Genomic DNA, 27,309 nt, shown 5'->3' with positions numbered 1-27,309 from the left:
CCCCATAAGAGCCCCGTCTACAAGAGCCACAAAGTAACATGCATGAGGCAGCTACTCAGATTCTGTGTGCTCTAGGATGGTTCTTGCCTACCCTCCGCGTATATTTGGCACCAGAAGCATCATCATCTGCTATGATGGAATTTTCTTATTAACTGGCACAAGTGTTGTCTAAGGGAATAGAAAATTGCTGAGTTAGCATTATTTAGAATAATTATTTTATTCCAATCCACTAGCTATCAGTTCTATAAAAATTCAAGGACACGTAAATACTATGCAAATAAATACTCTGGGGAAATATTTAGATGCCATATACTTTTATTTCTAATTGGAAGCCTTAAGAAGTGGACAAGGTATAACCTACAACAGAGAATAAAGAGGTTTATATATATATATATATATATATATATATATATATATATATTTTTTTTTTTTTTTTTTTTTTTTTTTTTTTTTTTTTTTTTTTTTTCCTGCCTCATATTCTGTGACAAGCTGTGCAGTCAGAATCTCATTTGATGTGGCTGGGTTTCAAATATTTAATCTCAGCTCAACACCTAGTGAGAAATGCTGCAGGAATGACCTTTACAAGGTGGTAGTGTGTTAATTAAGACTACTGGCAGTTTTCAGTTCTTTAGTTCCATATGGATATTTGTTGTTCCTTTGCAAAGATAGTTCTGCTGACAACATTCCTATCTGTGATTGCAAGGACAGTAGACCCTTGACGTTATGTGCGAGTCTAAGCAGTCCTTGAGCTGCAGATACAAAGAGGAGCTCTGGTTCACTGCCGAGCTACCTGGTTCTGCCTAGGAGAGGCAGCAGAGCCTCATACGTAATTTAAAAGCACATTTGACATGTGCCATCTTATTTCATCTTAACCACTCAGAGATGTAGAAAGTATATTTTTATTACAGTTGACTACATATTATGGATGAAGGTGTTTCTGGCTAAAATGCAAAACCCCAATTGTTAGCCATATGAACATAAGTGGCTTACTGTGGGTGTACATATGTAAGTTCCCCTTGCTATCCAATAGTAACCCAAAATCCTTCTTCAGATTTCTTTTGGTTAGTGAACACAGATAACATATGTCTTTTGAAAAAGCAAAGTGGCATAAAAGGAAAAAGCAGGGGATACCTGTATAGGGCAGACACTTGGTTCATAGGATTTTACTCCATAGTATATTCTTCAAGTTATTTTTTGTGCATCCTTCCTTTAGCTTCTTTTTGGGGGGAGGCACAGTGTTGCTGTGGGATCCTACTATTTCTTATGATTTCTTATTGTTGTTCACCTGTTTGTTCAAAATGATTTCTTTTCTCAACAATCTCTATAAGGAGCTTTGAGTTCTGAAATCTTTTCTGTTTTAGTTGTTGAATTTTCTGCAAGTCTTGTAGAATAAAACAGGATGGAGTAAGTAGCTTTTTCCTCTTGGCATCTGTAAAGCAGGTATGTTTTCTCTAGCCATCTAGGCAGTGAGAGTTGGTCCTTGACTTCTTTTCTTGCTCAAGTACTCATGCTTGCTTACCTTATACTTCTCACTGATCTTTTAATTCTATGACTTAAAATTTCAATTTCTGAAGACTAGTTAATTAAAGTATACTGACATTAAGTTTTCAAAAGAGTATACAGGGTTACTCTTAAGTTTTGTTACCACTTAAGATATGTTATATAGACCTCTAGTTTGTCTATTGTCAGAGACCTTCTTGCCTTTTCAGCATTAACTAAAATTATTTAATGGCAAGTAAAGATGAGGTTAAAGAGATACATTGTGTCAGCCAATGTTAAAAAATAAATAAAACACAAGTAAACCTAAAGAAGGATATGATTGTACCTTCAACTTCCTTGCCTATCACTTAGCAGTTTCTCTTCATCTATCATCCTAGATTTCTTAGCCTACCATTACACTGGAACTTTTCTACAAATTACTTTATGAAAAATCTTTCTAAGAATTTTTCAACTGCATGCAAGTAGACAGAAAATTTTTTACATTAAACAACTCTAGCTACTTTATTAATGTTTATGACTTTAAAAATGTTTAATATGAGAAAACAAAAAAAATCATCAATCTTTTCTAGGTGTTTTTGCTTGCTATGTCTGCATCACGATGCCTGCTATGGTACTGGGGTATTTAGGAAATCTTCTCACAACGTTTTCTTACAAATGTTGGGAGCGAATCTGGAGCAGAGGAGTGCCATGCTCTAGTGACACCATGGTTTGCCATAGTAGAAATTACCTAATAAAATGGAAGCCCACATATTCGAACATATAAAGTTGGCAAATTATTTTTCATTGTAGCTTGATGAGTGCACACATTTGCTAGTATGATGTTATATGTCTGTGTTGAACATGGTAGTAATATGAAATAATAATTTTTGCTTCAGATTTGTTATCTAGATATGCAACTAGTTCTAAACAGCATAAAACTATTAATGATTATGTTGTCAACAAATAACTTTTGTATTAAAGTATGTTTTGATGGTGCAGCTGCAATTCTAGGGCAACATGCTGGGTAATTATCCCGATTAAGGATCTTCCTCCAGAATGTAAACGAACTCACTGCATTCTTCACAGAGAAAGCTTTACAGTAGGGCAATAATAAGTCAACCTAGTCGAAAAACATATATACAACACAAATATACAGACAATAAGGTAACAATAGAAAGAGGGGAAAAGGTGGGGGTGAAGGTAGAGGAATGGGAGTCATAGAGGGCAGGAAATGTGGGTAGGAAGAGACTTTTCATGGAGCAGGGGAGGATGATGAGGTGTGTAGATGGTGTGATATTGAGTGGGACATTTAAAACCATGTCAACACAGTAAATTAAAAAATAAAGAAAATAAAATGTCAAAATAAGAAGTCAACTGCTTAACTATTGTATTTATTAATGCAGTAAAATTTATAAATATATGAAAATCATTGTGTTAAATTAGAGTCTGTTCTCTTTACTATATGACAAGAAGAATTATTATTTTTAAGTATGGTCATTGAGAGGAAATTTTCTGTCAATTATGCTTGAACTATGCAACAAACTTGTAGTTTTCTACAAGACAAGAAAATAGCTTGCTTTCAACTTTTGATATAAATCAATAGCAGACATGCTTATTTTTCTGATATTTTTTGTTTTTGATGACCTTAACATTTCAGTACAACAAACTCATGTCATATTGTTTTTTGTTTGTTTTTGTTTTTCCAATGAGAAATGACATCAAAGGAAAAACAAAGTTTAAAAGAAGGAATATCTACAAATAATTACAACAAGCTTCATAATTTAAGAACAATAATCAATGAAGGGATAATTATCTTACACATAAAGAAAAGTAATCACTGAGCTGTTTTACATTTTATAATATAATATGAATGTTTCACTAACAGAAAATTTAAATGTAGAAAACTAATAGATCTGATCTGATACTTCTTTCATAAAATGTAATTTAAATTTAGTTGTATCTCTATGGCATAATTTGGCATAATTTGTTGGAATTGACTACTAATGAGTGGCTGAAGTTGAATTGCAAAAATTTAGTATTACTCAGTTTATTTTAGATAAAATAAAATGAATACCCTAGGATTGCTTTAAACTATCTCTTTCTACTTCTATTAATATATTTTAATCTGATTCCTCTATTATGACTGTTATTACAAGGGTCCCCAAACTTTTTACACAGGGGACCAGTTCACTGTCCCTCAGACCATTGAAAGTCCGGACTATGAAAAAAACTATGAACAAATCCCTATGCATACTGCACATATCTTATTTTAAAGTAAAAAAACAAAATGGAAATAAATACATTATTTGAAATAAAGAACAAGTAAATTTAAATCAACAAACTGACCAGTATTTCAATGGTAACTATGCTCCTCTTACTGACCACCAATGAAAGAGGTGCCCCTTCCGGAAGTGTGGTGGGGGCCAGATAAATGGCCTCAGGGGGCCACATGCAACCCGCGGGCCGTAGTTTGGGGACCCCTGTATTATTAGAACAAACATTAAGAAATTCAAGGTATGCATTATTGTCTGTGAGTAGTATTGTAGGGTGTGTAGACTGCCTTGGAGGAGAGTGGGCATATTTAATAACATGTCTTCTTACCTTTTTTGACTATTCCTTACATTCTATGTACATTTTAGTTTTCCATGTTTTCTAGTGGAGTTTTACAAAATATTCCCATATCATGTGATACATACAATAGCAAAACCTTAAGGTAGGAACTTTCCTCATGGTATCAACATAAACTTCACATGATTGGAGGATACAAAGTGAAGTTCTACCTTTGTGTCTTTGCTTTACCCAAGAGCTAGTGTACTTTTGCCCTAATTTCAACATGATGAAATAGTCCTCTGTGTCAGTTCTCACAAGAAAGTGAATACTTTCAAACACATGTAAGTAGAATAATACAGTGGTACCATGAGATACGAATTTAATTTGTTCTGTAACCAAACTCGTAAGTCAGTCAACTCGTATATCAAACTGCCGATACTGGACCCATGCGCCAATGTGCCAACTAGCGGCAGCTTCCTGAATCACGACTCGTATCTCAGAATTTCACTCGGATCTCGAATAAAAATATGGACCAAGTCACAGCTCATATCTTAAAAAAAATCATATGTTGGTCTGTTTGTATCTTAAGGTACCACTGTATTTGCTTATCGTTTGCCATTTTTTCACTCCTATTTTGTGACTTCACAGTACCCTCCTCTTGAGTGAGTAGAACTTATTTTCCTAACCCACTGATGTTGTCTTGGCCCCATTTCATGCTTTGACTAATGAGATGCCAGTGGATGTGATGTAAATAGAAGCTTCAAATGTGCTTACGTGGTTTGACCAGCTCAAATTTGCTCCTGTGAGTTGTCACAAGAAGAATATGGCACAGTAAATGGCTGGACCAAGAAAAATGTAAAATCATTTGGGGTAGACCTGAACACAATCCAGAACCTAGAGCTAAGTCCAGATGAGCTCAGCTGAGCCCAAAAGAACTATAGCCAACTCACAGGCTAATGTAAAAAACCTGAGATATGTTGATAGCAAGAGATATTTTGGAGTACCTTCAAGTAACATTATTATAGCAATAGAAAGCTGATATAGTAGCTCTTAAAATTAATATATATATATATTTAAAATCTTATATTTCTTGGTTTCCTATGACTACCATTTCAAGTCTTTTATACTAAAAGACTTCTATTTCAGCAAGGTAAGATAAAAGATTCATTACAGCTCTTCAACATGAATTTGCACATGTTGTGCTCTAATGCACCAACTTTTTCAGAGACAAATTACTAGTATACTGGTAATTTGCATGCTATATATTAATAAAATTATGAGTAAAAAAGTGATTTTTATATATTAAATGCCCATTCAACACACTGAATGAACACCATGTATATTGGTATTTAAACTCTGAATGTATCAAATGAATTTGCTTCTCATTTGTTAATTTATACAATCCAAGGTGGACTTGTAGTATGAATAAAATTTTTCTTCTGATAGTGTATGGTGTATAAGTTTATTAATCTTATATTATAAATAAATTATTATCAAAGACTAAATTAAGTTTTAGCAATTCTTCTTTTTCACAGGTCTACAGATATGCTGCAGTTCTATAATTCTAAACTGGGATTGGTTAACCTGGGTGCTAGATTGTAATTTGTTTTCAGGTCTTCCCCACATATCTTCATGTTCTGCTGGGACTGGCTGCTACTATAAGTGCACAAAAGAGCAATATAAATGATGAACGATTTAAACCTCTCCTCAGATCAGAAGCACTGACATGCCATTGTTCAAAGCAAGTTGCATGAGCAACTCCAACATCAATAAAGCACTTATATTTTACACTTACTCTACAGAAAGAATTCTGAGGTCACATTTAAGTTGTTGATGCCAGAAGTAACAGAACAATTATTCAGTCTACTACATTTACTTTCATTAATATCCATTTACTTCAGTGTTAGTACCAAGACATGATTTTTGTTTAAACCGGTACAAATCAGGGTAAAAGCATAATGATTCTTGGCCAAAATATAAGCATAATCATAGTGGCAAAACTTTATTGTACAATTTCTATGATCTTGCATTTATATACTTGATATAATGTGAGGATAACACACACAAAGCTACTAGAATCCATGTGACAGCAGAGTGTAGATAGAAATCAAAGTGAAGTCAAAATGGCAGATAAGAATTAGTCTTGGAGAAATGTGACCACTTTGTTCTAAGACAACCCAAATAGCCATCACTGGCTTCAGAAAAAAAATTGTCCTGGTTCTCTTTATAAATCTCACAGAGTAAAAGAATATTATATCTTGAAAGACCATATTACTTTAGTTCACTTGAAAAAAATACATAACCACTTTAATGCCACTATTGTCATTAGTAAAGCTACTGCTTTTTTATTTATAGTATCTGAACCTTCAGTAGTAATATAGCAATGTAAATGTCCTGAATTTGATGATCTTGATGATAATATGGTTATATGGCAGAATGCCTTTGTGTTTAAAAATCACACAACAATGTTTGGGGGTATAAGAAGCATTATGTTGGCAACATATTTCCATAAATTCCGGAAAAAAATAGTTTCTCAACATTTCTTGCAATCTTTCATAAGGTTGAGAATTGTGTCAAAAGAGTATTTTTTAAGTTATACCAGTACCAAAAGTATAATGTTCTTAAGCATAAATGAAAAAAAGACTCTAAGAGTTTTATGTACAAATAAACTTTTATTAAAAGACATTAAAAATTAAGTAGATATACCATGTTCATAGACAGTCACTTGTAATATTTGAAGTTGTCAATTATCCAGAAATTAATTAATTTCTTAAATAAATTCCAACATAGTGAGTAACAGAGTTTTTAAAGGAAATTGGAAAGTTGATTCAAAACTTCACATGGCAGAGCAGAAGGCCGAGAATAGCAAAATTCTCTCTAAGTACAAACCAGGGACTATTCTTTTGACATAACAAGCCTTATTATGATGCTTTAAATGAAGAGCTTGAACACAACTTATTTACATGTTGATACTTGGTGTAAAGCATATTTGATGCTCAGACTAATGCAGAAAGGGTATGTTTTTCTAAATAATGTTATAACGGGTTATACAGTTAGATTAATTTTCTCAATAAAAAATTTTAGTGTCTTTTCAATTTCCTATTGCTGAAAATCATGAGGATGTCATTATTTTTGTTTATTGTGCTGGATGTGTGGTGAACATGTTCAAAATGAAAACTAATAGAATTTATTCACCCCAGACAATTTTCTTGAATCAATTCTTTAGTATTTTCTAAATTTCATTTTTTCCTTGACTTTCAGGCACACCCATTATTCAGATTATGGTCCTTTTTGTACTGATCATCTACCTTTGTTTTAGTATCATCTATTATAAACACATTTTACTTTTATTATACTAAATGAAAAATTTCATAATTGTATTTCCTTTCTCATGTGTGAATTTCAATTTCTTCTATATTTTTAAATTTTAAGAAATGATTTTGTTCCCTAAATATTCCTTTTTATGCATACTGTTCTTTCATATGCACAATATGTTCTCTCTTCTCTTTGCATAAATTATAGCTATTTTTTGTACTTCTACTCTTTTTGCATTGTTTTCACATATTCTAAAGTTCTTTAAAATCTTTTTCTTATATTCTGATAGAAAAGTGCCTCATATATATTAGCATTTGATTGTAGTATATAATTAAGAAGGAAAAATTTCCAAAACTAATTGAGAACTCAGTGAATTGTTGAGATCAGTTTATTGGTAGACTTCTCTCTACATGATCTAATGGGGGAATTTTATTTGGAAACCAAAACTGTCAGGAACTATATGTATATATTTGTGAATGTATATGTTTATGTGTACACACGTACATATTTTCCTACCTCTGGAAAGAGTCTTTCATCTTTTGGATGTGTATTTTAGTTTCTCTGTCATTATCCTAGGCCCCAAGTAGGGGGATAATAAATATATTTAACACATATACAGTGCTTATTTTTTGTCAAGCACTGGAATATTTGCTTTACATATTTAATGTTTACATCAAGTCAAGATTTATGGTTATTCTCATTTTCCAGATTAAAAAATTGAGGCAAAAAGAAAGCTAACTTGCCTAAAGTCATGGAACTTGTTATATGCAAAGCTAGGATTCCAACTCAAGAGACTATGTTCTAACTGGGAAGTACCTGTTTTCTTTTCTAGGCATGGCTTTAATGCCCCAATGCTGCCTTCTTTTTGATGAAACTGTCTTCTTTGCCTAGTGTTCCTCCAGTTCAAAAATATTTATTGTTGATTTTTCCATATAATATAGCTTTAGTCTTTTTTCATGCAAGAAAAGGGTCATTGCCTGTCTCAGTCAGGTGGGTAAAGATCATAGTGCCCAACACCTTCTTAAATAGATTTTCAAACTCTTATTTTAAGCTCCCTCTGACTGCATTTGCAGAGGTCTGTAGTTCAGCAAACTCTTACACATTTCTAGGATAATGCAATGCAAAGCAGGTGGTTCTCTTTCTCTGGCTATCTTAAGTTTCGGCTTTCTCTGGTCTTCTAAATGTGTTATCACAATCCATCTGGTTTACATTTCCATATTTTTTTCTTTGCCTCTTTAATTGTCCTTATGTGATCTTTATTATTTTTAAATGCTACACTTGTTTCCATGATAATTTAGAAGAAAACTAAGATGGATGTATGTGTTCTCCCATGCTTAATATGATCCTACCTTTATCTATTACAATTGGTACAGATTACTTGTGACTCACCTCCTATTTGTAGATGGTGAATTCCATAGCTAAGAACCATGCCCTGTATAACAATGTTCCCTTTTATCATCTGCATTGTTCTGATTTTAGTTTGTTGAGGATCATAGCTATTTAGCGAGCTGATCCTAGAAATTAGATTAAAATATTATCTTCCACATTAGTCAAGGGCATTCTATTGTGCAAGGTATGCAAGTTGTGAATCTAAGTCGAAAAGAGAAGAAGTAAGAATGACTTTCATAGACTCTAGTCAAAAAAGCAGGAATTAGAAGGTTTAGGATGATTAGCAAGCATGGAGGCAACATTTTCATTTGCCTGTTTAAAGTCTCTTTATTTTAATCTTCTACAAGCATAAAGTTATATGTATTAACTCTACTTAAAAACTAGACAAAAAAAACCTAGACAACATAACTGCTAGAAAGAGAAAACTATGAAGAAATTTAATTTTTAGTGCAGTGGTTTTTAGCCTCTGCTTCACATGAAAATCACCTACAAAAATTTTAAAAGCCCTTTTTCAAAGGCTGCCTACAAGCTTAATTAAATCTAAATCTCTAAGAATGGGATCCAAGTAAAGTATTTCTTAGGACTCTTCAAGTGATTTCAACACAAAGCCTTGTGCACTGGTCCTGTGCATGGTTTGAGCAAACCTGCAACTAATAGTGAACCTCTTAAAAAGACCTAGTTATCAGTATCTTTCTGGCCATCCTCAGATCTTTTGGTATGAGACCAATTCAATTATAAAAGAATTCAAACTAAAGATAATCAATCTGCAATTTAGTGTTTAGCTATTTCCTTTTGTTGATATTCCTTTCAGATCTCACTGAAAGCATTCTTTCCTTTCTGAGATGTTAATTTTCTAAGACCACATAAACTGTGTTATAGACTTGTAATATGTGTGTGTGTGTGTGTATACACACATATATATAATCTTTTTCTTTCTAGCAAACTTTTTAGCAATTGGAGACAGCTCTCATAGCAAGGTGACTTGGAAGGCTGAATATAAATAATTCGCTCCTGAGCTGCTGCATTAATTGGTAGAGATGGAAAGTGCATTTCAGTCCTGTTAGATTTTTGTTCTGAAGCAACCTCTCCCCTCAACAGCTATCTTAATTTAATTACCACCTTTTCCATTTCTGGCTGAATTTGTGACAATGGCAGCTTTATGTGTCTCTTTTAATAGGAATGGAGCCCAGCTCCCACTAACAGTGTCGGGGTCAAAAGAGCATTAAGGAAGAGCCTCAGTTCATCACTCGAGTGGAAGAGCTTTCCCGTTAATATACTTAAGGGAAGTGTGAACTGCTCCGCTCCCTCCCTCTGTCCCTACAGAGGGACAGCCAGCATCCTGCTGGCTTCTAACTGTGTTGAAAAATACTAAAGCTCATTTAAGGAAACAGTTGCTAGAACCTAAGGAGAGAGGAAGGGCATGAGCCTTAACAATTTTGAAGGGAAATACAAATGATAAATTCCTTGTAATACTTTAGACAGTAATTCTATCAAAAATTGGAAATAGCCATTATTGAAATAAGCACAATGGAAAGGATATTTTTCCTCTGAAATAAATGGAAACACCATGATGCAAGCACATAGCCATGTTATTTATCAATATTTATTATTTTTTTAGGTCCAGGCAAGTGGACTGAGTGAGGAATATGAACGTCAAACACTCTTTTTCATATGTATTTTCTATTATTACCGCAGAGTTCCAAAAGGTTTATCTCTGGCCAGCAAAGGATTTGAAAACTGTTACAACCTAGCAGATTCAGCATTTTAATTCTAACTGTGACTCTACAGTTCATCCTCAAGATAGCTAGAAATAATCATAATAATTTTGTAATGTGTGGCTTTTGTGAAAATGAATATTCCTTCATTTGTGTTTGAAATAAGAATTTTTTTGAAATTGACTATAAATGTAACTACTGAATGAACATAGAACAGAACCCTAAGAGATTTGAATTGGCCAGTCCAGGAGCCAAAGTGGAGTGAGCAGTAGGGAGATGAATAGTGAAGAATGACTAAAATTAAGGAAGCAAAAAAGCAAAGACTGTACATACATGTTGAACAAATGAGTTTGTAAAATATGATTTTTGAGTTTGCTTATGTTTATTGTTATAAAAGGCATTGGTCTGTGAAGTTGCTAATTACCTTACTGCTTGGGAAGGGCCATTGTTATGCTAATGTTAGCTGGAGAATGCGTTTTGCACCACAAAGTTTTAAAAAGAAAAAGAGGAGAAGAAGGAGGAAGGAAGGAAGCCATTTTTTGTAGAGTGAGGAAGGAAGAGAGAAGTGAAGAAGGCAGGGAGTTGTTAGGAGAAGACAATCTGTGCAGAGAGGAGAAGGGAGAAATTGTGTAGATGAAGAACCTGAGGTGACTAAGGCTGGTGGGGGCCTTTGATTCTAGAAAAAAACAGAGAAGATTCTCCTGGTTGTCAACCAGAGAATGTGTCAGGGTTTTAGAGCCCTGTGTGTTGCTCATTGGCCTGTACGAGAGTAGAATAAAGGAATGGCCCACCATTTTTGGCTCCACTGTTTCTTTACCATCTGCCCGAATTCAGTGGAAACCTGCATGTGCATGGCTGCAAAGGCTGTAGCTACTGGCCATACAATACACTTGCAAAACCTTTGCCAACTGCATTCCCAATCCACTTTGTTAAATAGCTGATAACATTATGAAATAATTTTCATTAAGACAATCAAGGAAGAAGTAAACAAATTTAAATTATGTTAAAATATTGTAGTTTGTCTTATTTTAGAATAAGGGATAATTTCATTTTCAAAAGCTACTATAAATAACTTTGGAAACTAATATGGGAAACGAATGAAAGAATATTAATGTGATAGCTGCCACCTAATAGGCATTTCTATTTCTGTGAATTCTTTTGAATGCAATTGACAGAAAGCTCAAAATGTATTAAGAAAAAAATGTGTTGCCTGATATAACTGGAAATCTCATTATTGACCTATAAGCTATTTAGATTTAAATATTTTCCCCAGGATAAATAGAGCATGTTATTTGGAGAGGTAAAATGTACTCATGACTTAAGGCAGAGGTAGGGCCTAGGCCTTTGACTCACTGCATTGAAAGTAAAAGGACAGTTGATATTTCCAAAAAAAATTATGATGCTGATACCAAAGCAAGAGGGGCTGATAACAGGTAAAGAAAAATACTCGATGTTACCATCAGCAGTTAAGTAATGTTAAGTGAATGAATGGTAATATTATGAATATAGTAAAAAGAAAACAGTGAGAACAAGTACAATTTTAGAAGACTGAGGAAATAATTAACATTTTTCAGTGCATCAAATATGCACTGCACTGTCTCCTTCACTTGTATCTTTTAGTTAAGGTGTTTTTTTTTTAATTCATTTAGGTACACACAATTTCACACAAGAGACAGCAATGTATAATAATGTTTAAGTGTGTGTGTGTGTATATATATATATATATATATATATATATATATATATATATATGAGAAGATATTCTCTTCCCTATGAACCATTACTGCTTAGGAATGGGTCTAACAAAATCAAATAGTTTCTGAATGCAACTGGAGTCTTGGTCTTGTTTGTATGCTTTTGGTTTCTATCTCTCTTTTTTGTTTGTTTATTTTGTTTTTATTCTTCATAAAAGAGTGAGGATCTCCTTCCCTCTACAGACCATTGTGTGTGTGTGTGCGCACATGTGTGTATGTGCATGTGTGTGTGAATTAGGACTAAGGGGAAAGGCAATAAAAAAAAGCTCAAACTCTTTATAAAGATCACACACACTGCTGTTATGCTCTCGGAAGGACCTTGGATAGTTAAGTGAAAATCATCCAAGTTGAATTGTAATCTGGATTGGTATTCTTCACTACATCTCTGCATTACCAGTAGGGGGCAGCCACGTAGAATTTTAGCAATAACCATTTTTAGTGTTTCCTGGAGGCATATGTAAAAAGTATATTCATTCTGAGTAGATCTTGCTAAACATGATAAAATGAAACAAATTAAAATAAAAATAATACTAAGAGGCTCTGTCTAAGACAATAAAATCCCTCTCAGAAAATGTAACTGTATAGATGAGAAATGAACATAGATCCTAGAAAGCAATATTTTTAAATTAAATTTGAGGATTTAAAGTATTTTAAATATCTTAAAGAAATAAAAAGAGTCTTGGTGCAAGATGGAGGCTTTAAACATGTGACTGTGTATCTGAATTTCCTGAAGCTCTAAGAGGATGCAAATAGAGTGGTGCAGGAAATAATAGCTTAAGGAACAATATAGTAAAAGGAGATTCTCTGATAAACTTTCATTCAATTGTTTATATATTTATCTATGCTATATTTATATATACATTGATACCTATATCTATAGCTATTTATACCTATTTCTATCTTTATCTCTGTATTTATATCAACAATTACACTAGAGTGTAAATTCCTTGTGTGAAGGTATATTATCTATTTTGTTCAGTTTTTTTTATTTTCAGCATCTGAGTTGGTTCCAGTTATATAACCATGATGGCAAATAAGTATTTTGAAGTGAATAAATAAATATGTGGACAGATTTTTGAAATCCTTAATTTAACCAGTTTTTGCATTTTATAATCTAAGCAAGCTTTTTCTGTCATATGAATACTTTGTCATAAGAAATATGAGGTAAATAATATTATCTATTTAATTTTTGAGAAAACTTGTGATTTAGTTCAATTACCTCATTGTAAACACTTTAAATATGGTCATATATTTAATTTACCAAGTGCTAGTTTCTAAATGAATAACATTTTATCTACAACTTGCTTTGAAATGAACTAAGCTATTCTTATTTCTTCATATTTTGAGCTAAAAGTCAAGCTACAGATTTGTTAAGTTGTGATCTGAACCTATTCTGACAAAGCTCTCAGCTTTTTTTTTTTTTTTTTGGCTACACAAAACATTTGTCTACTTGAGAGAAAAATGTTACTTTTAAGATGACAATATAAAGAAAAAAGAATAGAGTAGTTCAATGCTTCCAGTGTTCACCAAGTAAAAAGAGAACAATTAAAAAATAATAACCACCTCAAAGTTCTAAATTATACTCCTTTACTCTGTCAACAATTGTGGCAGCCTCAAAAGTGACTACTGATGAAAGATTGTCACCTTGTTGCTAAAATTCTCTTAAATGACATGTAGTCTAGTGTGATCTAAATCATAGTCACTGTTTTTTTTTTTTTTTTGAAGCTTTAATTTTAGAGTAAATTGTATGGGGATATGGAGATGGAGCAGTTAAAAATATATTACTACATACATTTTTTCCTACATTTTTATAATGTAAAAGTGGCAGTATCTTACCCGCTTTAAATTATTCCTTTGTTTCCAGAATATTTGCTTCTTTTTTGTAATTATGATATTTTTAGATCACTAATTCTTTTAGATATTATCAATAATTTTAATGTCTCATATAGCTTTACCTTTCATAGATTAAAAACAATCCTTCAATCTTGATCTGCTAAACACTACTGAAGTAAAGTGCAAAAACTGGAATTAACAATGCAAACTATTTTGGGTGAGGCAAAACAAAATTCTGCAACTGGCTTTTTCTTGTCCAAGAGAACATAATTCTGATGCATGAGGATGTACTTTTATATCCTATAATCAGCCTCTACGCTCCAACTCCAAAACAGCAAGTGCTGTGAAAGATAAATGACCATTATTCTATGACTCATTCACATTTCGCCCTTCTAATCAGAAACATCAGAAAAGATGCTTATTCATACCAAAATATGACACTTGGTGGATATGCCAGCTTTTTCTTGCCTCCTTGACTAAACGTTGTGTGTGTGTGTGTGTGTGTGTGTGTGTGTGTGTGGTTACCAGTCAACTGCTCATTATGGATCTTTTTTGTACAAGCTACTTTGTTAAATAAACAGTAAATTTTTATAAAATGTATGAAAATGTTGGGATTTAAGGAATCAACTGGTTAGCTTAAAAATATGCCCTGGCCAGTTGCTTAGTTGTTCAATCATCAGCCCAATGTATGGAGGACCTGGGTTCAGTTCCTGCTCAGGGCACACAAGAGAAGTGACAATCTGCTTCTCTTCACCTTCTTCTCCACCATTTCTCCCTCTTCCCCTCCAGCAGACAGTGGCTTGATTGACTCTAGTATTGGCCCTAGGCACTGAGAATAAGTGGGTTGGTCTGAGCAAGTCAATCTCAGGTGCTAAAAATAGTTCAATTGAAATGACCATGGGCCCCAGATGGAGGTTGCCAGGTGATTCCCAATAAGGGAGCAAGCGGGAGTCTGTCTCACTATTTCCCCTCCTCTCACACTAATAATAATAATAATAATAATAATAATAATAATAATAATAATTGACATGCATACAAAAGATTATACTATCTAGATTAGATTCTTAATTATCAATGTAAATAATAAACACAAGAGGAAGAACAGGAACTGAGTGTAGACGATGGTCTGCCATGCGCCATTGCTATAATTTTTATGTCTGTCTTCAGTTTTTTCATCTGAAAATAGTTATTTTAATAAAACCTAAGGTTGTTGTAGGTAAAAACTATACTCTGTGTAGTATAAAATATCTATCCATATCTATTTCTATCCTTTCCTCTCTCTCTCTCTACTTTAAAACACTGTTGGAAACTTAATTTGTGTATAACTATTTTTATTTATCTAAAACCACACATTTGCTTTGTTTTAAAAATGTTTGTGCCTGATCAGGCAGTGTCACAGTAGATAGAGTGTCAGCCTGGGATGCTGAGGACACTGGTTCGAAACCTGGAGGTTGCCAGCTTGAGCTCAGTTTCATTCAGCTTGAGTGTGGGCTCACGAGCTTGAGTGTTTGGTAGCCGGTTTGAGCATGAGATCATAGACATGACCCTATGATTGCTGGCATAAGCCCAAGTTTGCAGGCTTATGTAAGGGGTCACTAGCTCAGCTGGAGCCCCAGTCTAGGTACATATGAGAAAGCAATTGATGAACAACTAAGGTACTGCATCAATGAGCTGAAGCATCTCATCTCGTCTTGAAAGATGAGATGCTTCTTGTCTTCTTTCCCTCTCTCTACACACACTCTCTCTTACTAAAATAAAAAATATATATTTGTTATTGACTATCTTTATGAATATGTCCACCACTGGGCTTTAAACAATTTGAGTATACTTCACTGGGTCATAGTCATATTTACATTACTTGCCACTTTACAAAGTTCAAACACTGAAGGTTTGGGTTGAATAAATATTCAATTGAACTGCTAGCAATCAAATTTAGATAAGACAAGCTACTTTTAGAGGCAAATAGACCCTGAGTGATGAAATAGAGGGTGAAAAACAGGCCCTAGATAATCTTCTACTGGATATTAATTTACATCAAAATCTCCTGATGTTCAGTGTCTTGAAAATGCATGTTTTCATATATTCCATGGGGAATTTTTGTTTGCTTTAGGCCAGAAGCTAAATTCTGTGCCTGTGACTGCATCTTGAGTGTGGTATCTTTGTTTCTTAAATAGAACACTTGTCATAGCGTATTAAATGAGGTTTATTCTCAAATTTAGCACTACATAGGATGTTGGTTACAAAACCAATTTGTCTAATTATGGCTCAGTTTGTCCAGTTATATGTCTTGGTAAAAGGAGGATAGTTTTTTTTTTAATTGAACATATGTAGATATCCATGTTGCCATGAAAATGTAAGCGACTCATCAAGGTATTTTTCAGTTCCAAGGAGTCATTGAGAACAAGTTTCATTTAATTTGATTAACTTCAGTTTGGAAAAGCATAGCCTATTATATTAAGAGTTAAAAGGGCTTCCTCACTGTCTTCATTTCTTTGGGCTGCTATAACAAAATACAATAAATGAGGGGCTTAAAAACAACAGACATTTATATTTCACAGTTCTATAGACTGGGAAGTCTAAGATAAAAGCACTAGCATTTTCTGTGTCCAGTGAAGACCACCTGCTTTCTGATTCACAGACAGCTGTCTTCTTGCAATGTCCACAATGGTGGAAGGGGCAGAAAAAGTCTCTGGGGTCGCTTTTATAATGAGATTAATCTAATTTATTAGGGTTCCACACTCATAACCTAATCATTTTATAGAGTTCCACTTCCAAATACTATCGCTTGGGGTGTTCGAATTGAATGCAAATATTCAGTCTATAACACTCATATATATATATATATATATATATATATATATATATATATATATATATATATATATATATATTTAAAATAATAAGATGATAATATTTCAATCAAATAACCACAATTACATTTTTCTCCTCATTTCATTTTGTCATATGTAATTTTGTAACTGTGGATTTTGGGTAAAAAGTAGGTCCTTCATGAAGTAGGTCTGTTTTCAGACAAAAAAAAGAGTTCCAGAAATACTGATTTAGCCTCTCTATAATATTTTCTAAGCATTGTCAGCCTCCAAGGTTCTTCTAATCATCTAGTCATAGAAGAACCAGTAATTTAGAGTGTCTGCTGCAGTCTTTTCAACAGGTATTGTCACTGCCTTTTTATTGATGACACACAGTCAAACCTATAGTTAGATGCAGTCAAGCATGTGATCATTAGGGTAAACAATTGATAATTTATAGTATACTATGTTGCCATTGATTTTTTTTTCTTTTTTGATACTGTATTCTAAACACTTTTAAGGTTGACTAAGCTAAATTTTGATTTTTTTTTTTGACAACAATGAGTATTTTTTTTTTTCTGAAGTTGGAAATCAGGAGGCAGTCAGACAGACTCCCACATGCACCTGACCGGGATCCACCCGGTGTGCCCACCAGAGGGTGATGCTCTGCCCATCTGGGCCGTTGCTCTGTTGCAACCAGAGTCATTCTAGCGTCTGAGGCAGAGGCCATAGAGCCATTCTCAGCGCCTGGGCCAACTTTGCTCCAATGGAGCCTTGGCTGCGGGAGGGGAAGAGAGAAATGGAACGGAAGGAGAGGGGGAGGGGTGGAGAAGCAGATAGGTGCTTCTCCTGTGTGCCCTGGCTGAGAATTGAACCTGGGACTCCTGCACACCAGGTCGATGCTCTACCACTGAGCCAACTGGCCAGGGTAACTAAATTTTGCTGTTTTGTAGGTTAGTTGTTTAAAAATGCATTATTCCATCACAATATTTTTAACTGACAATACATTTACTGTGTCATAACCCCATCATAAGATGAGGCAAGTTTATACTTTCCTCTCAAGTGGAATGCCCTGGAAGTTACTCTGACACACCAATGTGTGTTCATCTCACCTGATTAATAGAAGGAAGAGATCTGGAGCTTGGTTGGCATCAAGAAAATTTGTGCAGGGAGAAAAGATTAGTAAAATAGTGGAGATTATATCAATTTCTAAAATGGGAAAAAGTTGGAATAAAAATTTACTATAAAACAGGTTTTCTCTATAAAGTGACCTTCTCCCTCAACCTCCTCCTTAAAGATGAACTTCTTGAATACATACCCTTGTTCTCTAAGAAAATCATGTAACACAGATATCTAAGTTTTCTCCTCCTACACTGTAATTGCATTTTACTTCCTCAATCCTTTAATTCCCATATACCTGTATATTTTATATAAAAATGGAAAATAGAGATATGGGACAGTAAACAGAGTGTGTTTTGAACTAAAGTAACCCCTCCTATGGTACCAGTCAGATGAGTTATGAGCCCTATTAAGAAAACAGTCATCTGGAGTTCCAAACAAGGTTCTGAACTTAAGGGAACTCCTCAAGATTTTAGGACCATTGTATGACAAGCAGAGCACCCCAAGGAACATTAAATAAATAGACAACCAAAGAAGAAACTAAAATGAAATCTACTCTTCTATTAAAGGTAGTAAGATAGAAGGTAATGAAAGTTTCTTAGACACACAAGGACATTGAGCATTAGCATGTGTGATCATAGGCATGGTGCTAGCCAGGAACAATGCTGAAGAGAGCCTGAGATCTTTCACATCCAAGGACAATGTTCTTTACACTGGTCTGGTTTTCCTGGGAGGGACTTGATGGGGTACAACCCCAGTAAGTTCCATGTCAGCAGTATAGAAGACACACTGCCTTCTGCAAAGGAGAACAAAAGAAGTCCCCAGAGCCTGGGTTCAAGATTTCACTCTACCCTGATTAGTTATGGGAATTTAGCCAAGACACATCATTATTTTGACCCATAATTATCTATGAAATGGTTATGTGACTGCCTTCTTGGAGCATTGTTGTGAGATAAGATTTTTGATTTGTAAATATGAAGTATTGATATTACAAATCTTCTATAAATCTAAAGTGCTGGTAATATGCATGCAATGGAAAATATTCATTCTTTGCAAATCTTTATGAAAATTTTACTTTCCCCCCTTTTTTAGTTGAATTTATCCCGGTTAGCATATTAATTTATTCAACAAACACTGTCCTCATCAGAGAATGTAATTTCATCTTTCTATCTCCTCCCTTTCCCCATATATACATCTACCATGGAAGAATGCAATATTTGTTAAATGAATAAATGATTGAAGTAGTGACAACATTACTCAGTGCCACAGTTTTTCTGACTCTTTGCTTTGTGCTTAGAATGAGATGAATAAGAAATGTCTCTCAAGCTAGTCTCCCACTTTCCTTGACATTATTTTTAAGTGTTTGCGAATAAAATATTTTAAGACTGGCAAAAATAAAAAATAAATAAAAAGAAGAAGAAGAAAAAGACTCATACTCGTAGACTTTATCATTTTCTGTCTTGATTATATGAATGTTTAACCATTGCATTCCAACTTCCCGGTGTCCCACCAAATGAGATCCCTTTCAGTAAGGAAATGCACCTGTATAGGACAGTTCCCATTTGATGCACATGTAACCGGGCAGTGAATTGTACTCTTTGTCTCTCTCTTGTCACACTCTGGTACCATCTGAGATGGTAAATACAACCCAAGGCTGTTTATCAGGCTAGTTTTTTTTTGTTAATAATATATGTTTTTAATCATGTGTTCTTTATGAACACATCTTTGCTTTAAATGTGGCCACGAAAAAGGAATCTTAGTAAAATAAATCTGCATTTCCCTGTTTTGGGTCTCATAATACAGACACAATGTGACTTTAGTGGCTTCCCTTCAATAACCCTGGATCTGCCCCCAAAGGCTCCATGGCTGCTGCAGACCTTGCTGACCATCATCCCTTTGCTGCTGGTGCATGCAGAAGGGTCAGCAGAAGAGAAGGGAAAAATTATAGGAATAAATGTCCTTCTCTCCTTCAGATCTGTTAAACTTCAGTGGGTTTCTAAAGGCCACACCGCAGAGAGAAAAAGGGCCCCTGTCAGACACAAGCCTGCGTTTTAAAATGGTCTCTCTGAGCCTGGTTAAACCATGACTAATATTATTTTCTCACATCATTTCCCATAGCCTCTCATTTTTTTTCCCTCTATCTTGTTACGTGTTTCTACTCACCTGCTGTGGTTTCATCTGCTGTGTGCCTACCATTTTCAATGAAGATATATTGAAAACACTGTAGTTGATTACTTTGGCATTTTAATTTTGTGAAAACTTTGTACCTATTTTTGTGCATAGAAATAAAATGCTAATCCTTTTTTATAATGGCATGATTAAATGCTGATATGTCTTTTTTTTCTTTGTAGAGAAACTTTAATATCTCCAAACTCAGCTTAAGCAAGTTGATCTAGTTTCATCTCATATGGATGAGTTTATTATTTGTTTACTTATAGTTATTTCTAATTGTCAATGTAGACAGATTCTCCCCTCAATAATTTCATAAGTTCTTGGAAATATGCCATCTTTCTTTTATTCCCTCCTGGCTTTGTGTTAATTTATTTACTTGTCATCAGATTTTATGAAACTACCACCATATGCCAGAAACAGTCCTTGTAATACACATACACACAAAAAAATAAAAATAAAAATAAATAACAATAAGATTTTTTTCTTCCCTTAAGGGTGTAATATGGAAGTTTCTAATGCATGGTCAATATGGAAAACATTCTTTTGTGTTTTGGAAATTACCTACTAGATGTAAATTTTAGGTGAATGTGCCTAGGTACATTTTTTGATAGAAAGTACACTTTCTAAAGATAGTGATTTTAAGATCTCCATTTGTTAAACTATAAAGCAGTTTTTAACCATTCTCTGTTCTGTTTTATTACTCTCCTCTCCATCCTCCTTCACATTCTCATTACTAGGTCCATCATTACCAATCTTACTTCAAGTGAGGTCAACTCTCGCTGAAATAAATATCACTGAAAACAAAATTATAAAGCAAAACAACCATTTAAGGTATGTGGAAACTGTATTAAATTCTTACAGCAAATATTAATTATCCAAGAAATTCTACTGAATCTCAGTAATAATACTGAGGGTGAATAGCTCCCTCTCTTCTCCATCACAGCAGGTATGACAGAAACTTGGCTCTAGCAGGTATGGCCAAGAAGACAAAGCTCTTCTTCCCTCTAGCTCACCCATCAAAGTCTAAAGTATTTTCTAGAGAGAGGCAACTAACCAGCATTTCTCATTCTACCCTTCCCTTCCTAGAATTTATCATCTGCCCCAGTTCTGCATTCTAGAGGTCAAATTCAAAGGACTTGTGCCAGAAGAGTAGGGATTATTTTCTCCACTCAGCTTTCACTTGTAGGGCAGGAGGCTGAAAACAGTATGTCCCTGATAGCCCTACCCCAGCTTGCTCATAAGAAGAAGGCTTTACACCTGGATATGTGACTGAGAGGACTGGAGGCTACTGCCATAACCCAGGGACATGCTCAGAAAGGGGGAGTGTTATTCCCAGAAATGTGAGCCATTGCCCTTGCCCCAAGCTCCTGAAACGTGCCTCAGAGATTTTGCTCATAGGAAAAGTCATTCTGTAAGAATGTTCTGAAGCTCTTCCCAAAGCAAATGATTTTTACTGAAATGGAGTGTGGAAAAAGACTAAGGATAATCTTGAAAACTAATAGGAATTTTGTTGTAAACCTAAGAGAAGACTGTGTCTCCTTGAGAGGAAAAAGCTAAACTATAAGCCAGCTGGTTTACCAGAGATAACCAAGAAAGAGCCAAATGTTGTAAACTACTTCCCCAATATATTCTAAAGCTGCCCTAGTATGTCTATTTTCACCTCTAGTATCCTAATCCAAATCAATAGTACCAATACAATAACTTGTACCAATACAATGCTTGTATTGTACCAATACAATAACTTACTCGTTGGTCTGTATCTTGTTCTGTTAAAATCCACCAGAATGATCTTTTAACATGTGCATAGATCATGTTGCTGCCTTGCTTAAAAATCCTCAGTGACAACCCCATGTATTTTAACAGCTAATCTTTTCTTGTGAAGTCATACGTGATCTAGTGTATTTCTACCTCCCTGACTTGGTTATTTCATGTTATGTCATACCATGTAAGATCAAATCACAATCTACCTCCCTCCTTTTTTGTGTTCTTCCTGTTGAATATGCTAGTATTTTGATTTCTAGAATACTTCACTCATTTGTTTTGCCTGTCTTTGCATTGGATGTTTCTTCTGCCTGGGATACTTTTGTTAGGGGTCTTCTCAGGCTTCCCGTTGCTGGGCATTCAGGTATTAGCTTAAATGTCTTCTCTTTAGAGAGGTGTTTTCATAAACTACTACACGTAGTTACTGTCCAGTCATTATTTTGTATTTATCTGCAGAGTATTATAACTGGATGATTTTTTTTTTGGGAAATGTACCTATTTTTTTCCCTCAACTAAAATATAAATTCTGTAAGACATTGACTTTTTTGTTCAATGTGTTAATGTCATAGGCAGTGTGGTAACTCTAACATAAAGAAGGCATTCAGTAAATGGAAGTCTAAGTATCAAGGAATGATTTTAATTATTGATGTACTGAGAATTTGGATACAAATAAAATAATTGCGACTTTGCCGGAGGAAAAGGGGAAAGAGTTAAGGGAAGGGGTGGCACAGAGGGTGTAAATAGGGATATGGGGGTGGGGGTGAGGGAGTTATATTCAGTGGGACCCTTGAATTTATGTTAACACAATAAATTAAAATTAATAAAATATTTAAAAATATGATAGGGGTTTTGTCTTGAAGAAAGTTCTAGAATTTATATCTACAATTGAATTAAAAAGACACACAATGCCTAGCTTAGAAGAAAGGTTGTTTATATCAGTACAAAGGTGTAGCTTGTGAAAATGGGATGGCCACTAAGTAGAAAGGAGAAGGAAGATTATTTTTGTCAGGGAAGACATTGTGGACATGGGTTCAGCTGTCATAGTTCACATAGTTGTGAGTTCAGCTTAGTATCACTGCAAAGCCCAAAGAGGCCCTTGTGGGTCCAATTGCAAAAATAAATCTAATTGTTTGGGGAGTTCTGCTATAAATATACTGTTGGGCAAATGAGTTTGTAAGATCTGTATTTTTTTACTTCACTCACTTTTATTTTTAAAAAATGGCACTGGGCAGTGCCAGGTATGTGATCTGTGAAATTACAAATTACCTTCTTGCTTGGTAAGGGCCCATGTCTTGCTAATGTTTGCTGGAGGGGAGGTTTTCACGCCAGAAAGTTTTGAAAAGACAGAGAGAAGGAAGCCATGTTTGCAGAGTAAGAGAGCAGAGAGAATGCAGAATGCTGAACAAGAAGCCAGTTTGTGCACAAAGAGAGAAGGTGTGCAAATGGGGAACCAGAGGTGAGGGCCTTTACGAGCTTCACTGAGACTGGTGGGGCCTTTGATTCTGGGAGGAACTGGAGAAGATTCTCTTGATTGTGGAAACTGAATGTGTCTGTGGCTTTGGGAGCCCCGTGTTTTTGCTCGTTGGCTGGAGCGAGACTTGAATACACAAATGGCCCACCATTTTTTGGCTCCACTGTTTCTTTACCATCTGAATCTAATGAGAACCTGTGTATGAATGGCGATGACGGCCATGGCTACTGACCCTACACATACAAAGTCTGGCAATTATCCATGTAAAAGAACCATTCCCAGGTGATCCTCAATTTGATGATCAGAAAAAAAAAAAGCCTCTGGAACCCTGGTTGGTTTGCTCAGTGGATAGAGCATTGGTCCTGCATATGGATGTTCTGGGTTTGATTCCCAGTCAGAGCACATAAGAGAAGTGGCCATCTGCTTCTCTTGTCCTTCCTTTCTTCCTTCTCTCCCTCTTCCTCTCCAGTTGCCAGTAGCTCAAGATAGGTTGTAACATCAGCCCTGAGCACTAGGGATAGCTTAGAGCACAGGCCAAAGACAGGGGTTGCCAGAGCACCTGCAGGAGTCTGTCTCACTATCTCTCCTCCACTACTTAAAATAAATAAATAAATAATTCAATTAAATTGGAGATATTTTTGTCTGTTCTTTTTTTTTTTTTATAGTACTGTACTATTGACAAAAAAGAAAACGTGAGCAAAAAATACTTTATCCTGGTGTACATCCCGTGTGTTTCTATTTTGATTGGCTATGCTTAAGTAAATGATTTTCACATAAGTAAAGGGACATTGAAATTCTGATCTGAAATCCTGTGTTCCCTTCTGATGCTGATGTTGATGAGTCTGGATACTGAAGTTCACGAAGGCAATACACACAGGCTGTTGATTTATGAAGAAATCATGGTATTTATTTCGGATTACTGGTTATATTATAGTAAAATAATTTCAAATTTTGACTAGGAGGAAAGAAAGACAATCAGATGCCACTTACAGCTGGTTTCTAGATTGAAAATATGTTAAAAGTTTTCATGTCTGCCATAATTTTAACAGGTTGCATTCAGTTACTAAGAACTATTTAAACTAAATTTGCTCACCTTTGATTAATTATTCCAGCTATTTTTGAGAGGAAGCTACATGTAATTTAGTTGCAACTTAATCTTAAAAACACTTTGGCAACAGAAATCTGCAAAAAAACTGTATATTTTGAGAAACCGATTTATCGTTGCTAAAGTATTTGGGCAGAGTAAAGACTCTTGATGAAATGTTAGAAGTTTAAGTACATAATATTTTAAGGAATATAATGAGGAATATCCTAATATGAATTAAAAAGTGTATAAATTGGATAATAAAATAATTTCCATTTATTCATGATATACTCATGTGTGCTTTAATTTCTAGCTATATTGTACAAAAATATACAAAAATAATTACTGTAAGAAAATCAAAGGAGAAAAAACTTAAGAGATAGAAGGCCATTTATTTTCATTATAATAATTTCATATTTGATTCTGATTTTAGCAAGAATGAAAGCTCCCTAAGAAATGTTTTGGATAATAAAAGTACAGTATATAAAAAGTAGATTAAATCATTGACAATTCTAATATCCAGAGATTAATATTTTGTTACACTGAAAACTTTTTCACTAGATAACTAATAGATAAATAGAAAATAATGTGAGTTGAAATAGAGATATGTTTATAAAATTGGCATTACCTATCATCTTGCAAATACATTATTGTATATATTTTAAATTTAATACTTATTTAAGCACTAAGCTGTATTAAATATTCTTTAAAAGTATGGTTTATTTGATGAATAACATTCTGTAAAATATGGGCAACAAAAATTATTGAACCAACTCTTCTACTGTTTTGTAGATTCATTTTTATTTTCCCCTGCAAACTATTCTATAATGCATATTCTCTTAGCTAAATCACTACACCTATTTAATTCTTCTTACAATGGGGTTTTGTGGAATTTGGTCTGGTGCAGAGGATAGAAATATTTTGATCCTCTCTGTATACATTTCCAAAATTATTTCCACAACTGTAGCATAATTTTATTTTTCATCCACAGTGATCATTTATTTTCTTTTTTTTAAAAAATAATTATTTATTTATTTATTTTTGTGAGAGAGAAGCGGAGAGAGAGAAACATCAATCTGTCCCCATACGTGCCCTGACCAGGAATTGAACTAGAAACCTCCGTGCTTCGGGACGATGCTCTAACCAACAAAGAAGCAGGGATTATTTCTGATAACACCGTACCTCTCTCACAATAAACATTAGCCTTAAATATTTTTTCGTGGAAAATAGAATTTAGTTATTTTAAATTAAATTATTATATCAGTATTAAAGTAAGACAGTACTTTAAAATTATACCCATTTTTGCATTCATTTTTATTTTTATTAATGTACATATTAATTATTATCATATATCACTTTTATATGTTAAAGAAATTAACTGATCATATTTATTATGAAATTTACAAGTTTAATTTTTAATCTTTTAATATTATTTGTAACTATTCCAAGGTTTAAAATAGTTCTGAAATGTGTGCTTAAATATGTCATCCTATTTATCTCTGGTTATTTTCTCATACTGTGACCTCCTTTTATACTATTTTATTTATATTGTTTTTGGTGTTTAAATTTATTGTTTTTTAAATGCAACTTTTAAATTTATTGAACAACATATAGTTTAATGGATCTATGACAGTGGTTGGGAAACTTTTTGTCTGAGAGAGCCATGAACGCCACATATTTTAAAATGTAATTTCATGAGAGCCATACAATGACCCGTGTACATTATGCATTATCCAATAAAAATTTGGTGTTGTCCCGGAGGACAGCTGTGATTGGCTCCAGCCACCTGCAACCGTGAACATGAGTGGTAGGAAATGAATGGATTGTAATACATAAGAATGTTTTATATTTTTAATGTTATTATTATTTTTTTAATTAAAGATTTGTCTGCGAGCCAGATGCAGTCATCAAAAGAGCCACATCTGGCTCGTGAGCCATAGTTTTCTGAACCTGATTTATGATATAAAGTTCTAATCTTAACTTTTCCAGCCTCTTTTCTAAGAATTATATTTTAGAATACCATTTTTTATTAGTCAGTAATGTTCCCTTTAAAATAAATTTGACACTTATATGCTAAAAGTATGCTATGACATCTGTAGGTTTCTCCTCAATGAGAGCATAGATATCCATGGGTTCCTCTTCCATGGCAGATGAGGTGAAAGGTACTGTGATGGTGAAGGTAGGTAGGCATGTATCTGGAGCTCAGTGTGTGTGGCATTGCCTGATCACTTCCATCTTTCATTAGTGAAAAAATAAAAACTCTTTGGCTTCTTCTTTAGCAGGATTGTTGTTTAATCTGAATGATCAAAGTAAGTGGTATGTATTTTAAGGGTAAGTAGGAATCACAATAGCAAGGCACTCTATTATGGACAATAAAACACTTGAGTATAGTTTTGCAAAACAGGATACAGTTATAAAGAAAGTTGGAATTACTTTGCATAATAATGTGTCTTTATTTTCAGTCATGTAATATCTTTATAAATTATGACTTTAGAAATGTGATAATTCTTTATTAATACTGACTTAAACAAAATTGTGAAAATAATTTTTTTCCTTAGAAGATGTGTGTGTGTGTGTGTATGTGTGTGTGTGTGTGTGTGTATGTTCTGACAATTTCTGGAGAAGCACTTGAAGTGTAAGTTTATATAGTAAGCAGTTTTCCCAACCCTGTAGTTTCACCACAGATAGTCAAAAATGGGGCAGAACCTGAAACATGCATTCAATTCTGAATCCCTTTTTGCTGAAATGACTCGTCCTCCTTGACACACGATATTTTTAGACTGATCATGCAACTTTAGGGAATGTATTGGTGGAATATTTGGGGAAAATGTTGAACTTGTTTTCCTCTCCTTTTCTGACA

The sequence above is a fragment of the Saccopteryx bilineata genome, chromosome 1 (assembly GCF_036850765.1).
Source record: "Saccopteryx bilineata isolate mSacBil1 chromosome 1, mSacBil1_pri_phased_curated, whole genome shotgun sequence".
Lineage (NCBI taxonomy): Eukaryota > Metazoa > Chordata > Mammalia > Chiroptera > Emballonuridae > Saccopteryx > Saccopteryx bilineata.
The sequence above is the reverse complement of the archived record's forward strand: the minus strand, read 5'-3'. Positions refer to the sequence as shown.